Genomic DNA, 10,429 nt, shown 5'->3' with positions numbered 1-10,429 from the left:
CGAGCCGGCGGAAGGCGTGGCTGCGGTGGCGGGAGGGCTTGATCTGGGGTGCGCCCGCCCTCGACTTTAATGTCTGGGGTTTCCCTCCCCCTTTCTTTTAACGCTTCTTTTTTACATCTGTGCAACTGCTATGTCGGCGCGCTACTGAATTTACCAGATGGGATTCGTGGTCTACACTAGATCTGGCTCAGCTGTGTCTTTTGGGAGGTCTTTGGGGGAGAGAGAGTGTTGGTTGCGGTGGAAATAAATTGCAATTTCATAGACCGATGCCATCTCGAAAGGAGCAAAGCCATTTTGGAAATCTAGTACTTGGCCAATATCTGCGTTTGGGTACGATAGCGCCGTTAGTTAAATAGCTAGAAAATGAAGGGCGAAAAGCTGCTTTTACACACACACTTTACTTGGAAAATCTGAGGCTGTGCCTGGATGATTTTCCACCCATTCCAATTTGGAAATACTTAAAATAAGGAAAAGGATTACTTAGATGTGATCATTGTACCTCAGGTTTCTGCGGGTTGGTGGATTTAGCGGAACATGAAAGAAAATGGAAGTGTGGGACACCAAAAGGCAACATCTAAAACAAAATAGAGAAGGGAAATGGAGAGAGAACACAAAAGCATACAAGATGGTAGAGTTTTTTAAAACGCACGATTTAAACCATTAATAAATTTGAAAACTTGTGGCATCATAAGCGAGTTCTGAGAAATCTTTGCTTGCCACCAACTAGTTAAGCCCTTAGCTGAGGAAATGTGGAGTCTTCTCTGCTGCTTGACAACCACTGTGGAGAAAGGGAGTGCTTTTAGCACATTTGTGAGCTTATTGAATTGCCTGTTTACTAAGTAGTGTTTTATTGTCTACTATTCGTTTTTTCTTTGAGTGTTGTGAATGAAGCCACTAAATTTGGTCAATGTCATAGAAAGTTATTAAATGTCATCTGTGTAGGGAGTTTTCTTACTTTGTATACTATATATACTATATAGCTTTACACTATATAGTCAGCAGCATTTTGATTTGTCATTCTTTGGCTATTGTTCATACTTAAGGAGGTTGCTATTGATGAGACCTCTTCATCTGATGGTCTTTTGGGAAACTGATACCATGAGCCCTCATATTTAGAAAAGTACATGGAGGTGTTTGTGGGGGTGGGAGGAATTCTAGTTTTGTCAGTGGATTAAATAGTCAAATCTATCAGAAAAAGTTTCCTTAAGCCTAGTTTTTGTGTATTAGGATGTAAGAGTTATACTGTAGATATAGATATAGATAAATACTGTGATGGATAAGTGATTTTCTCTGTTTATGCTTGCTAATGTTGGTCCTAACACTAGTTCAGGTAAAAGGTAAATTGCTGTATATTGCTCTAAGATACACAAGATATTATAATGTAATTGCTCATTTGAAGACTAAAACATGACTCCCTTGAGAACCAGTATCAGTATTCTGATTATTGTAGACACTCTTAGGAGGAGATTCTAATTCACTTACTTTATAAAAATGAAGTTTGGTAAAATGAAGTGCACCATGCAGTCTGACCACGGGTATGTCGTAATAGGGTACATTTCAGTGTAAAACTTGATTTGGGTAGATTGCAGCAGCAAAAGTTAAGATCTACCAGAATACCAACAGTTGGGCTTTTTTTTTTAAAAATATTTATTTGTGCATACAGAACTGGGGTACAGGCCAGAGGCTCAGGGGCGGTGAGAGGCTTCACCAGAGACAGAGTGGGGAGCAGAACAGGCAGATCGACGAAGTACACTGCTGAGGGGAGCAGCGGACAGGTCAGGAGAGGTCTGCCGGGCCATGTGGTCACCTCCAGGGCAGGCAGGAATCGAACTCATGCGGAAGTGGCTATAGTTTCTCAGTGCTGTGCTTTAACCCACGGCGCCATCAGGGAGGGCCCAGTTGGGCTTTTTTTTAAATGTTCTGCTTAACATGCCATATACAAAGTACTTAAGGGTGGTACGGGGAACCTTTATAGTTCACTGGAAGCCATAAGAATTCCTCAAGGCCTCTCATACTGCATTATTACTCCGCAAAATCATTAAAGAACCCTTGTGCATTCTTCCCAATAGTTTCTTCACTATTGTGGGAAAGGCTAAAGGGAGTCCTCAGAGATGCCCTGGTATAATTCTGACTTAACTGGTATGCTGTCAAGGAAAATATTGTAAATACATCACTCTGGTTTCATTGGTAATCTATAGGACTTGTTTCTGAACAACTTTTTTGGTGACCCGCAAATAGCTAACCATATTGCAGCATGAGGCATCACAAATGTCTTCAATTGTTAAGTCCCCAAAGGGCCCCACTGGATGCATGGAGAGCTACATGGATTGTAATCCCCAAAGTGATTCTCTGTACTCATTACTTGTCATTACTTGGGGGAACGGTGGCTGAGAGAAGTTGCTTGGGCTCTAAAAGAGGAAGGCCTAAATTGGTGTCCAGGACGAGAATAAATGGACCTAATTAGCCATTGTTATGAACTGAGTCTCCCTGAATTCATATTTTGAAATCCTAGCACCTAAGTACCTCAGTTGTGACTGTATTTGGTGACAGGGCCATTAAAGAGGTGATTAAGTTAAAATGAGTCTCTGGGTGGGATTTCATCTAGTTTAACTGGTATCATGATGTGAAGAGAAAAATTAAACATAGAAAGGGACTCCAAGGACACACGTGCACAGAGGAAAGACATGTAAGGGCACAGCAGAAAAGGTTTGTGTTTTTTTGTAAGCCATGGAGGAAAGTCTCCAAAGAAACCAACTCTATTGACACCCTCATCTTATACTTCTAATCTCAGAACTGTGAGAAAATACACGTCTGGGTTTAAGTTTCTCAGTCTTTGTTATTACAGCCCGAACAAATTAATACATTTACAATTTTTTACCCTCAGAATTAAGTTTATTAATCTAAACTCACTAAAAACAATTATTGATTAGTTTCCGAGTGCTTTCTGGCCGCCAGTAGGTGGTGGCAGGGTGTGGAGTGTTGTTGCTTTTCTTCAGAAAAGCATTGGTCTCATAGTTTAGATTCAGTAAAGATTCAAGTTGCTTCTCTGATCTAAAGTTCCACTGTCAGGCTTCAAAGAATCTTAAACATGTTGTTAAATTGAGGTCACACACAGTACAAGGTGATAGAGTGAATTAAAATGTACTAGAATTAAATTGAATTAAAATATATTGGAACTAAGTATTAAATCAAGTCTTAGTTACTGTCTGTCTCAGAAGTTAAAGGAATGGAAATGCTAATTCACCTTTGTTCAAATCCTAGATTCCACTTAGGCATAATTGTATTATCATTGTTGAATTCTCTTCCAAGAGATGTGTGTTATTGTCCTCATGCTGCCTTACTTCACTCCCCGCTGCCATTCAATTCTCATGGAAGATTTACCATAATATGATCTTTAGTAAGTTTAAAGGACTCCCTATTATTTGAAAGTTATGGGATGTCAAAATTGGTGGTCATTTTCAATAAAATTCTCAGTATAAATGTGTAATAAAAATTTCTGAGTTTACAGACATTTTTGAAAGGAATAAGCCCTATAGTAGTGATTCTAATAACTAATAATAGCAGCATTCATTATGTGAAGGTAATGTACTAGACTCTGCAGTATTCACAGACAAGTTATAGAAGTTCCCCTTAAAAATCGTCTCTGGTTGGAAACATAAATGTATAATCAAATACAAAATGTTATGCATCTTTAACCAATTACATATTTGTGTGGGAGGCAAATATGTTATCACAATAAAGTCTTGTTATAATGTTTCTAATGATGTAAAGAACTATTAAAATATCTGATTTAAGCCTTGCATCATCCTGGTGTGGTAGAGGGATAGGTATTATCATTTCCCCCCTAACAAATGAAGACATTGGTGCCAGAAATTCCCTTTAATTTTTGTCTTAGTAGCTCTCTTCCTACGGTGTCAGGTAATATTTAAAATGGCCTTAATAAAGAAAAATGATCTCCATAGACAGGAACTACTGTAAAGTAGATTGAAGGCCTTAAAGTAGCCATTGTAAAGTGGCTCTGTGGATTGAAGACCTTATATTCAGGGTCATTTAGAGAAGGTGAGAAACTGCCCCATTTTCTGCTTGACCTCAGTTTTTCTGTTTTGTGTTCATTGCTATCCACCATTAGTTTACAGGTTTATTCAAGATATAAGTTGTATCTGGTCACTGTTTATAGCTAAACTGCTTTATTTGTTAAACAGCCTTTGGGTAGCTATCAATGATGTCAGCTTTCTGAAGCACCATAGTATTGTAACAATTTATTGATAATAATACATTGTTTCTGATCAGAAGAATATAAGTGGAAATAACTTTTTTTTGGCATCCTATATGTCGCTTTTTACCATGTGTTCTTAGTCCTCTTACAAATAAAACTGCTCTAAATTTGATTTTTCCTCTTGGACTCAGATTCCACTTGTAGTCCATCTTCCTTCATGTTTTGCATTCCATCCTTTTGTCTCTGACCCTCCTCTTTCATTCATCAGAGGCTCTCTTCCTAATGCCAGAAGAAATGAGATGATAAGTAGAGAAAGAACTCAAATCTATAAAACATCTCTAAGCTAGACCCTGCTTGCACAAAGCTAAGCTCGCACTGATTGCACAAAGCCTTTCTGGTTGGTTACTATAGAGACAAAGGACATTAGAGTCTTGCTTGACAGGCAAGTAGGCTTTGTGGATTGAAGGCCTTATACTCAGGGTCGTTTAGAAAAGGTCAGAAACTGGGAAGAATGAGAAGGGGGAAAGTTGCACAAATGCTCTAATAGGTAATTAATTGGTAGAAATTAGGTTGACAGGATTTGTACTTGTTTAGGCCTTGAGTTTAGCATACAAAGAATCCACCTCCAAGTACCACTGATATAATTACCCCTTAATTTTTTAAAAATTATACTGTGCTCCTTTTTAATTAACAGCTGTACAACAAATGCACATTGTATAACAAATGTAATAATATACATTTTTGTGCACACTTTTGTATAGGACTTGTTTTCATTTTTGTAGAGCTTTGTATGCTCAGGCGTGAACTTGCTCAGTCATATGATAACTAATTTAAGGAACTATCAAATTGTTTTTCAAAGTGACTGCACCATTTTATATTCCCACCAGCAGTATATAAGCATTCCAAATTTCCCATGCTAGCATACTTAATGGAAGTACCCAGAGATCCCCACACTTGCCCACACCAAAGTGATCTGGCCATCTGTGTGCAAAGGCAAAGGAGACTCTTAGATTAAAAGATCTTTTATAGGCCTTCCCTGGTGACACAACGCGTTTAAAGCGCAGCACTGCAAGCAAGCCGCAGCCATTTCAGTGCAAGTTCCATCCCCAGCCCCAGAGGTGACCTACATGGCACAGCAGACCTCCCCTAAACGACCTGCCACTCCCCTGAGCAGTGCACTTCCTTGATCTGCCTGTTCTGCTCCCCACACTGTCTCTGGTGAATCCTCTCAGCCCCCTGCACCTCTGGCCTGTACCCCAGTTCTGTATGAATAAATAAATAACTCTTAAAAAAAAAAAGATCTTTTATAGATTTAGTGTGCATAGGGGGAGAAGAAAGGCAAGGATATTAGTGTCCCAATAAACTCTTAAAATTATCCATTCCCCTGTGAGAAAATGCTCAGCCAGTCAGGGTTAGCTCAAAGAGGGGCCACTGAGACCTGAAAGCTTGTTACAAGTATATGGCATCTTCTGATTCTGATAGGGAGCCACAGGGAAGGGATTCCGAAGCTGACCCCAGAATGCTGGGATAAAGTGACATTGCATATTAAGATAATGGCTTCCATCGTCAGCCTCCCAGGTGTCTTTCACCCACGTCTTTTCCAAGTATCTTTATGTGTCTCCTCTAGCTCCTTCCATCTCCTCCTCAGCATTACTAAGTTGCAAGTCAGGCTACAGGAACAAAAGGCACCTCCTTTAGTCCACCTGCCTTCCATGTTATGTAGTTTCACCAGCCCCTGAGCTCCACCCATCATTAAGTAGGGTGGGGAACATGGTCACTTCCTTCACACTCAAGTCACCACCTCACTTGTTAGTGTTTTTCTGACTTGTAGCCATGAATGGTAGGTCAAGTGGCTATCTCTGTGGTTTTGATTTCACATTTCCATGATAGCTAAAAATGTTGATCATTTTTCATTTGCTTATTGGCTATTTATAGTTCTTTTGTAGAGAAATATCTATGCTCACTTCAAAAATTGGATTGTCTTTTATTATTGTGTTGTAAGATAGCTATACATGTATCTATGTATTCTTTTTAAGTAAATCTTAAAAGGTCTGGAAATTTTTTCGACCCATTCTGTAGGTTTTCTTTTCATTTTCTCGATGGTGTCCTTTGCAGCACACACACTTGTAAATTTGATGAAAGTCCAGTTTATCTAGTTTGTCTCTTTTTGCTTGTGTGTTTGGTGTCATTTCTGAGAAACATTGCCTAGTCAGAGGTAACCATGATTTACGCCTGTGTTTTCTTCTAAGAGTTTTGTGCTTTTATATTAAAGTCTTTGAGACAGCTTTAATTATTTTGCTATATGATGTGAATTAAAAGATCCAAATTCATATTTTTGTGTATGGAGGTCCAATTCCAAGGAGCACTTGTTGAAAAGACTGTTCTTTTCCTTATGAATTGTTTTAGAACCCTTATCAAAAGTGAATCAACAAAAAGTGTATAGGTAGGTGTCAGGCTCCATCCCTGAAGTTCAGACTCCACCCAAGTGGGGAAACTAGATCTGAATTTATTCCCTGCAGTCCTGAGCAAGGGGACATCTGGGAAGGAGACAGGGCTGAGTGACCATTTTGTGGGCCTTTATAAAGGATAGGTCTCTCCTACCCTGGTCCCCCATTTCAGCCACAGCAGGCCTCTCCATGCCCTGATGTTCCTTTAATTCAATTCCACTTGGAACCATCAGTTAGTCACTAGACCTTCTCCCTTCCTCACTACCCTTAGTTAAAATACTTTTCCCGCCATTTGTTGTGCCAACGGCCCTTCTGTTTTCATTGTGGCAGGAAGTGGATGAACCCAGAATTAGTGAGAGTTTCTGACCTGGAGGACAGTTTTTAGACCTTTTATCCCAGTAGTACCAAACAATGTCTTGATTATTATTGTCACTTTGCATAGTAAGTTTTGAAATCAAAGTGCAAGTTCTTTCGTTTTGTTCCTTTTCAAGATTGTGTTTACTCTTCAGGATTCCTTGAATTTCTGTATTGTCTTTGTCAGTCTCTGCAAAAAAGCCAACTGGAGTTTTAATGGGAATTGCTTTGAATCTGTAGATCCCTTAGGGGAGCATTGCTATCTTAATAATATTAATTCTCCCAGTCAGTGCATTTGTATTTCTCAAGTATATAGCAATACAGTCATTTTTTTTCATAACGTTTGTTTATAACATTACATAACATTAGGTATATGACTTCAGATGCACAGTTGTTTTTATATCCTTCAACCTTGTGAACTCATTATTTTTTTGGCTACATAAATTAACCCATGTATTATAGGTGAAAGCATTCTTAAACTTCCATCTTTCTTTACCCCATACCTGGATTTCTCTGGAGTTGTCCAACTGAACTCTGACAACTCATCAATTATACTTCAAATTTTCCTTCCCTAGTATTGGTTCCTATGAGAGTTTACGCCCTAGCAAATTGTTTGTTTCTCCAGTGGGGTGGAGGTGATGCACCCGAAGACTTCATTTCTCTGATGGACCTTCGGATTGTTGAGTTTTCATCTAGTTCAGGTTTTTACTTGTTAGGATGGATTGGCACTTTCTGAACTCCTTAAATGCTAGACTGAAGACCTAAAGTACTCACATGGATTTTCTCTTGCACTTTCTTCCTTGAATTTTCTTAAACTTTCATATTTTTCATTGAGTTAATTTTTGTATCAGATGTGAGGTTTGGATTAAGTTTTTCTTTTTCCTTTTTGCAAACGTATATACAATTTTCCCAAAATTGTTGATGGGATAGTTTATCCTTTCTTCATGGAATTTCTTCTGCATTTCATAAAAAACACATGACCACGGCCCTCCCTGGTGGCGCAGCGGGTTAAAGCACAGCACTGAGAATCTGAAGCCACTTCCGCATGAGTTCGATTCCCGCCTGCCCCGGAGGAGACCACATGGCGAGCCAGACCTGTCCTGGCCCGCCCGCTGCTTCCCTCAGCAGTGTACTTCGTCGATCTCCCTGTTCTGCTCCCCACTCTGTCTCTGGTGAAGCCTCTCACCGCCCCTGAGCCTCTGGCCTGTGCCCCAGTTCTGTATGCACAAATAAATAAATAAATCTTTAAAAAAAAATTAAAAAAAAAAAAACACATGACCACATATGTGTGAGAGTCTAATTTGGGATTCCATTTTATTTTGTTCTGCCCATGTAATCTTTCTCCAATACTACACTGAATTGATTAATAGAGCTTTCTTAGTAAATTTGGAAATCAGGTTATCTGAGACCTCTTATTTTGTTTTTTGGCTTGATTCTTGTATTTTATTTCTTTTAATATATTTGGAGTTACCTTGTCAATGCCTGTAAAATGAAATAACATGGGATTTGTCTTGATTTGACTAGCCATCACAAATCAATCTTTGTGATTTTTACTATAGACTTTACACATATCTTTTGAGATTTAGACCCAAATATGTCATACGAGGATTCACCAAAGACAGAGTGGGGAGCAGAACAGGCAGATCTACTGAAATACACTGCTAAGGGGAGTAGCAGTGAAGACAGGAGAGGTCTACTATGCCATAATATGGCTGCTCCCTGGCCAGGGATCTCACTTAGGCCGTATCATGCTGAGACGTTGACCCTAGTCTGCTAAGGAGGTCCCCATAAAACTTCATTTTTAAATTGTAATTTCTAATTTATAAAAATATGATTGATTTTGTATGTTTATTTGCATCTGTAACATTGCTACACTCACTAGCATTAATTCTAATAGCTTTTCAAGATTGGGAATTTTCTAAGCAATTCTCCTTGCTTTGTTAGGATCTTGGAGGGTAAGAGTGGATTGGTGTAAACATTGAATCTTACATCAGTATGTTTACCTGTATGATTTTTGCACATGCCTCCTTTTCAAAACTATTTCTAGTTTTTTGTTTGTTTTGTTTTGTTTTGCTTCTCTTTTTTGGCTCATGAAGATCTCAATAGATAATTATTTTATTTTATTTTTTGTTTTTTTTTTTTTACATCGTTCTTCATTAGTGCATTTTTCCATCTCAGTTGTAATCCTCATGGACTTTCCACCACCAGTTCACGTGTGTGCCATCACCACAGTCCAGTGCACTCTTCCCACCCCAGTTACGATCCCATGCTCCCTTTCACCCCCATAGAATGTCTCTGATTTATAGTTGTTCATTGTTTTCATTTTTACTCTATTACATTTATTTGTTTCTCTTTTTCTCCCACCCCAATCCTTTATGCCCCTGATCTAAATGAAACCATCCGGTATTTTTCCTTTTCTTTCTAGCTTATTTCACTAAGCATGATCTTTTCCAGCTCCATCCATGTTGCGGCAAAAAGCATAAGTTCATCTTTTTTTGATTGCTGAGTAATATTCCATTATGTATATGTACCATACCTTTTTAAACCAGTCTTCTATTTTTGGGCATTTGGTTGATTCCATGTCTTCCCTATTGTAAATAGAGCAGCAGTAAACATGGGAGAGCAGGTGTCCTTTTGAATCAGTGTTTTTGTGTCCTTTGGGTATATATCTAGGAGTGGGATTGCTAGGGTATATGGAAGCTCTATTTTCAGCTTTTTGAGAAACCTCCAAACAGCTTTCCATAGTGGTTGTTTCAGCTTGCATTCCCACCAATATTTCTAGTTTTAATAGTTTTTCTTTTAATTGTAAATGGTTGTTGAATTTATTCAGGTGTTTTTTCCTTATCGAGGTGGTTGGTTGCCTTTTCTTCCTTACCTTATTGCTTCAGTGAATTATGTTGATTAATATTTAGATGTAAAATTAGCTTTGCATTCCCAAGATAAACCCCACTTAGTGATTATTCGTTATCACTCTAATTATTGTTTGACTTGCTTGTTTTTTGAGAATTTTTGCATCTGTATTTCTCATCTAGTCTGTATTTTTCTTTTAATACTTTTTTTTGGGTATCATGATTAAACTGGCTTCATTAGATGAATTGGGAGGTGTTCCTTGATTTTTCCATTTTGGGTAAAGTTTTGTATATTACTGGTGCTGTTAGGGAGAAATAATGTCCTGAACTAACTCTGCAGATATGTTTTGTGGACTCCACCCCCTAAGTCACTGAAACTACAAACTCCCAGCAGTACCAAAGGGAGGACTGTGAGGACCCATTGGTAGAGCTAAGCAACCATTTGGGGACTTTTATATGGATATATAGAGGAGTCATGTTGAGCTGAGGCTCTCTCCCCCTTGGCTTCGTGGCTGGTGGCTGGTGGCTTGGCTCTTGATGAGCTTTCAGTGTGCTGTTGGGTT

The 10,429-nt window shown here is 38.7% G+C and overlaps 1 protein-coding gene across 1 annotated transcript in view; it reads left to right on the top strand.

Annotated features, from left to right (window-relative positions):
• MCM9 (minichromosome maintenance complex component 9) overlaps positions 1-10,429 on the top strand; it is a 58,041-nt gene that overhangs the window by 31,159 nt on the left and 16,453 nt on the right. The window lies entirely within an intron of this gene.

The sequence above is a fragment of the Condylura cristata genome, unplaced genomic scaffold (assembly GCF_000260355.1).
Source record: "Condylura cristata isolate star-nosed mole 26May11 unplaced genomic scaffold, ConCri1.0 scaffold00001, whole genome shotgun sequence".
Lineage (NCBI taxonomy): Eukaryota > Metazoa > Chordata > Mammalia > Eulipotyphla > Talpidae > Condylura > Condylura cristata.
This window is presented reverse-complemented; position numbering and strand designations above follow the sequence as displayed.